General features: G+C 38.7%; 1 long non-coding RNA gene across 1 annotated transcript in view; it reads left to right on the top strand.

Annotated features, from left to right (window-relative positions):
• Nucleotides 1-6,465, top strand: part of LOC149743989 (uncharacterized) — a 48,086-nt gene that overhangs the window by 16,013 nt on the left and 25,608 nt on the right. The window lies entirely within an intron of this gene.

The following is a 6,465-nucleotide window of genomic DNA, read 5'->3' on the forward strand; positions in this document are numbered from 1 at the left end:
CTGAGAGGGGAGCACAGACTGAGGAAATCAGAGTAAATCAAACCAGATGGGGAAGTGGGGACTGGCTTTGGGGGCTGGTTACTCTCCTCTCACCCAGAGGGAAGTGTGTCTTTGTCCCTTCCCACCTCTGGCTTATTCACTTTAGGGGAACTGAAGGCGGGATCTGGGCAGCCCCCTCCCAACGTCTGCAGGGTCAGGGGCAAAAGTACCACATACCAGATGTCTTTAAATAAGTAAGAGTTCTAAATCACACTATTGAACTGTTATGAAATACACTCTGTCTTCCTAAAGACAAAACACTTTTATAACACAAAATAAGGTATATATAAAGTCATGGGTTTTATATGGACTACAAGTTGGAAAAAATTCCAGAGATGACTGAATTTAATTACCATTGTGTATTTCTGGGTGTTCTGCTCTTGGGGCAGTGATATTTGCTTGGCTAAAATAAAGAGATATATAATTCATAAGTTAATATGTATTTATTCTATAAAATTTATTTTTCTTGCCTTCATTTTAACATTATTATGGTTTTATAATCAAGATTCCCACACCCATGCACCTATGGTCAATTAATCTAAACAAAGGAGGTAAGAATACACAATGGAGAAAAGACAGTCTCTTCAACAAGTGGTGCTGGGAAAACTGGACAATTCCATGTAAAACAGTGAGATTAGAACACTTCCTCACACCATATACAAAAATAAACTCAAAATGGATTAAAGACCTAAATATATATATTTAAGACCTGAAACCATAAAACCTCCTAGAAGAGAACATAGGCAGAACACTCTTTGACATAAATTGTAGCAGTATCTTTTTGGATCAGCCTCCTAAGGCAAAAGAAACAAAGCAAAAATAAATAAATGGGGCCTAATTAAACTTAAAAGCTTTTGTACAGCACATAACACTATAGACAAAACGAAAAGACAACCTATGGAACAGAGAAAATATTTGCAAACAATATGACCGACAAGGAGTTAATATCCAAAATATATAAACAGCTCATACAACTCAATATAAACAAACAAAAAACCCAATCAAAAAATGAGCCGAAGACCTGAACAGACATGTTTCCAAAGAAGACATAACAGGTGGCTAACAGGCACATTAGAAGATGCTCAACATCAATAATTATTGGAGAAATGCAAATCAAAACCACAGTAGGATATCACCTCACACCTGTCAGAAAGGCTATCATCAAAAAGTCTACAAATAACAAATGCTGGTGAGGATGTGGAGAAAAGGGAACCCTTGTACATTGTAGGTGGGAATGTACATTGGTGCAGCCACTACAGAAAACAGTACGCAGGTTCCTCAAAAAACTGAAAATAGAACTACCAGCAATTCCATTTCTGGGTATATATCCAGAAAAAAATGAAAACATTAATTCGAAAAGATACATGCACCCCAATGTTCACAGCAGCACTATTTACAATAGCCAAGATATGGAAGGAACACAAGTGTCCATCAACAGATGAATGGATAAAGATGTGGTACATATATACAATGGACCACTACTCAGCCATAAAAAAGAATGAAATTCTGCCATTTCCAGCAACATGGATAGACCTACAGAATATTATGCTTAGTGAAGTAAGTCAGACAGAGAAAGACAAACACTGTATGATATCACTTATATGTGGAATCTAGTAATGAAAACAAACAAATGTATATAGCAAAACAGAAAGAGACTCACAGATACAGTAAAAAAAAAAAAAAACGGTAGTTACCAATGGGGAGAAGGAAGCAAAGAAGGGCAAAATAGGGTATGGGATTAAGACATATAAAGTACTATGTATAAAACAGATAAGCAACAAGGATATATTGTATAGCACAGGGAATTACAGCCATTAACTTGTAACAACATTTAATGGAGTATAATGTAAAAATACTGAATCACTATGCTGTAAACCTGAAACTAATATTGTTAATCAACTATACTTCAGTTAAAAAAAAAAGATTCCCTCTGCTCCTGCCTTTATTGAGGTACAACTGAAAATAAAATTTTACATATTCAAGGTGTACAAAATGTTTTGATATATGAATGTACTGTGAAATGATCATCACAGTCAAGTTAATTAACACATCCATTACGTCACATAGGTACCTTTTTGGGGGGGGTGGGTGTGGTAAGAACACTTAAAATCTACTCTCTATCATCAAGATTTTTATATAATTTGTATTCTATTGTCAGTAATGTCAAATTAGACAACCTTCCTTGAGTCATTAAAACTCAGAGTTTTTAAATTGATTTCAGTATGAAGAAATTCTGTTCTGATAAGGGGTAGCACCTGAAATTATCAATAAGGTTTTTAAAGCAACACTTAGGTTCAGAAAACGAACTATGCATTTTATACACATTCAACTACTCTTGGGGTCATGTATAATTATTATTACAGAAAATATTACACAACATTCGCATTTTATTAAATAAATTTATTATATAAATAATCCCTTACATTACAGTTTTCATTGCCTTTTAAAGCAGTATCTAGAGGGTACAGTACTTCCTGAATTGTTCTTTCAAATCTTTCAATTCTGGAATATTATGAGAAAACCTTCCTAAAAGCAGTACATGGCTCAGTTTATTCCAACCTCCCTCAATCAAGACGATACTTTGACCTATAATGGCCAAAAAGTAGTTTGTAAACAGGTTAGTTTGGAACTATTTGTATGTGAATCATCTTCTTCCTAGTCATGCAAAATATTTTTCTTTCATTGTTTGTGTATCTTTATATTTCATTGGAAGGCCATTTCTGTTGCATATTTCACATGCATTTTCATTTGGGAAAGCCAGTTTCTCTAAAATTTATAAAAATATGTTTTGACCCTCTTAGACAAATTTAGATGCCCTTGATTTTTTGTGATGTTAATAATAGTAAGCAATAGTTCACAGTGAGTGTATAGTGACTGTAAATTCAAAGTTAATTTTATTTCCCCCCAAGACCACAGCTCACTCTTTGAGGACTTCTGTGATTTTACTGAACTCTTTTAGTGCATTTTTTTTTTTTACCTTGTCTAAACTAAATCTAATTACTTTAACAGTATTTTGTCAGCAATTTCATCGAGTGTGTAAAAGCGGTTTTAATGAAAAATCTGATATGTGTTTCATCAAATGTTCTATCTCTGAACAGCTCCATAAAATACTGTACACGACCTTTTTTGTTCCCCCCAAAACTGACATTAGAGACACAGCTGTAACCAAGTTTCCTAGTCACAAATTCAAACTATGTGCTGGATGAGGCACATGGGTTTTCAGCTAAAAATGCCAATTTGGGGACTTCCCTGGTGGCGCAGTGGTTAAGAATCCGCCTGCCAACACAGGGGACACAGGTTTGAGCCCTGGCCTGGGTAGATCCCACATGCCGCAGAGCAACTAAGCCCGTGCGCCACAACTACTGAGCCTGCACTCTTGAGCCCACGAGCCACAACTACTGAAGCCCATGCGCAGAGAGCCCGTGCTCCGCAACAAGAGAAGCCACCGCAATGCAAAGCCCGTGCACCACAGCAAAGAGCAGCCCCTGATCACCGCAACTAAAAGAAAGCCTGTGCACAGCAACGAAGACCCAACGCAGCCAAAAATAAATAAATAAATTTATTAAAAAAAAAAAAAAGCCAAATCGTAGGCTAGCTGTCTTTTCTCTTCCTACAAGCCTCTATGTGGAGGCTTGAAAACAGTGAGCATTCAAGAAGTGTTTCTCAAGCAATGGCATCCCAGCCTTCAAACAGTCCAGGGCCCCAGACACAGCACCTTTCCCAGATTTATTCTCTTCTCCATTGTTATGGGTTGAATTTCTCTCCCAACGCAACTCATATGTTGAAGCCCTAAACCCCAGTACCTCAGAATGGGATTCTATTTGGAGATAGAGTCTTTAATGAGGAAATTAAGGTAAAAGGAGGTCATATAAATGGGCCCCAATTCAATGTAACTGGTGTCCTTAGGAAATTATGACACAGACACAGAGGAAAGACCATGTAAAGACACAGGGAGAAGACAGCCATCTGTAAGCCAAGGAGAGAGATCTTAGAAGAGACTAACCCTGCTGACACCTTGATCTTGGACTTCTAGCCTCCAGAATGGTAAGAAAATAAATTTCTGTTGTTTCAGCCACCTGGTCTGTGGTATTTCGTTATGGCAACCCTAGCAAGTAAATCCACTCAGCTACCCTATGCTCTCCCATCATGAAAATGCTTCCTCTTTCCACCTGAATTCCTTCAGTACTCTGCCAAGTCCCTGCTTCCCTAATTGTGCCCAAGGGTCAGGACTGCCCATGTGTAAGTGGTTTTTCTCCTGTGGGAATTTAAAAAACTATCTTAACATGGATTTCCACACCCTCAGTCCAAGAGTTTTCAAAGAATGTTTCATGAGAGAATCATTAGTGATGCAGAGAAAGGAGTGTCCCAGGTCATAGCCATCTGGGAGACGTGGTGTTAATCCAGGCTGATTAAGCTCTGCAGGACGTCACAGCACTGCTGATCTTCAAGAGGGGAGAGAGCACAATGCATTCCCCCAATGTATTTGAATGTGGAATCTTCTTTTCACTGTGCATTTCTCCAGACTCACAGTGCTCAATGGCACTAGATCAAATATACCAGCCCTAATGATGAGAACCTTTGAGGTGGTGACACATGGCTGAGAAAGATTTTGAGCTTGTGAAGTAGTCAGCCTCCTCAAGGTACACCAGTAGGAAATGACCTAGAATTGGGAAACCAGAGCTTGGATTATTTTGTCCACCTTGAAGATGAGGAACCTGAGGCCCCAAGAGATTTGAGGGCTTCCCAGGCTGCAGCAGTGGGGGCCACTAATGCCCTAGAACTCATCTCTGTTGGCAGTCTTCAGGAAAGCAGGCGTTGTGTAACACAGGAGGCTCCAAGCACTGGTGCTGGTCTTAAACATATCCTTCTAGTGATCTTCTACTGCCATCCTTTCCGATGAGTGTGAAAGGTCTCCAGGTGCCTTCAGCCTGGGAACTTCCTTGCCACTAGGTTGGGTCTCTCCTAATACCAGGCTTAGCTCAATCTTACTGACCCAAAGCCCCCCAGAAGTCCAGTAATCAAATTCCTAAGTCTAGTTTTGGGGTCCAGACTGGCTGATCAATTTACTATAGTGTAACAGCAAAAGCCCATCCTTTGGAACTGGGTTCATATTCCAGCTTTCACTTAGTAACTGTGTGAAAATAAACACACTGTATAGCCCCTTTGTCAAAGGTGGGATATAACACAAAAAGTGATGATGGTTGATTCAAAGGAATGGATGGATGAATGGGATTTAGCATGGTGCCCACACATATTAGGCCTCATTAAATATTAGTTCCCATGCTTCCTCTTAAAACTAGGGATATATTGATAAATGATATATATGGAACAGGATAGAAAGCCCAGAAATAAACCCACGCACTTATGGTCAATTCATCTATGACAAAGGAGGCAAGAAATATACAATGGAGAAAAGACAGTCTCTTCAGTAAGTGCTGCTGGGAAAACGGAACAGCTACAGATAAAACGATGAAGTTAGAACATTCTCTAACACCATATACAGACATAAACTCAAAATGGATTAAAGACCTAAATGTAAGACCGATAAACTGCTAGAGGAAAACACAGGCAGAACACTCTTTGACATAAACTGCAGCAATATTTTTTTTGGCTCCATTTCCTAAAGCAAAGGAAACAAAACCAAAAGTAGACAAATGGGACCTAATTAAACTTAAAAGCTTTTGCACAGCAAAGGAAATCATCGACAAAACAAAAAGACAATGTACTGAATGGGAGAAGATATTTGCAAATGATACGACTGATAAGGGGTTAATATCCAACATACATAAACAGCTCATACAACTGAACATCAAAAAAACAAACAACCCAATTAAAGAATGGGCAGAAAAACTGAATAGACATTTTTCCAAAGAGGACAGGCAGATGGCCAACTGGCACATGAAGAGATGCTCAATATCGCTAATCATCAGGGAAATGCAAATCAAAGCCACAATGAGCTATCACCTCACACCTGTCAGAACGGTTATCATCAAAAAGAACACAAATAACATGTTGGCAAGGATGTGGAGAGAAGGGAAACCTCCTATGCTGTTGGTGGAAATGTAAATTGGTGCAGCCAGTAAGGAAAAATAGAGTTACCATATGATCCAGCAATCCCACTTCTGGGCATATATCTGGAAAAGACAAAAACTCTAATTCGAAAAGACACATGCACCCCAATGTTCACAGCAGCACTATTTATAATCGCCAAGACATGGAAGCAACCTAAATGCCCATCAACAGATGAATGGATAAAAAAGATATTATATATGTGTGTGTATATATATTGGGCTGGCCAAAAAGTTCGTTTGGGTTTTTCACATGATCTGATGGAAAAACCCGAATGAACTTTTCGGCCAACCTTACGCTCGCCACCCCCCGCCCCCACACACAAAATGGAATATTACTCAACTGTAAAAAGAACGA

The sequence above is a fragment of the Delphinapterus leucas genome, unplaced genomic scaffold (assembly GCF_059928025.1).
Source record: "Delphinapterus leucas isolate spDelLeu-1000000601 "Yukka" unplaced genomic scaffold, BTC_Dleu_Yukka2 spDelLeu_asBTCV2_sq31, whole genome shotgun sequence".
In the NCBI taxonomy this organism is placed as follows: Eukaryota; Metazoa; Chordata; class Mammalia; order Artiodactyla; family Monodontidae; genus Delphinapterus; species Delphinapterus leucas.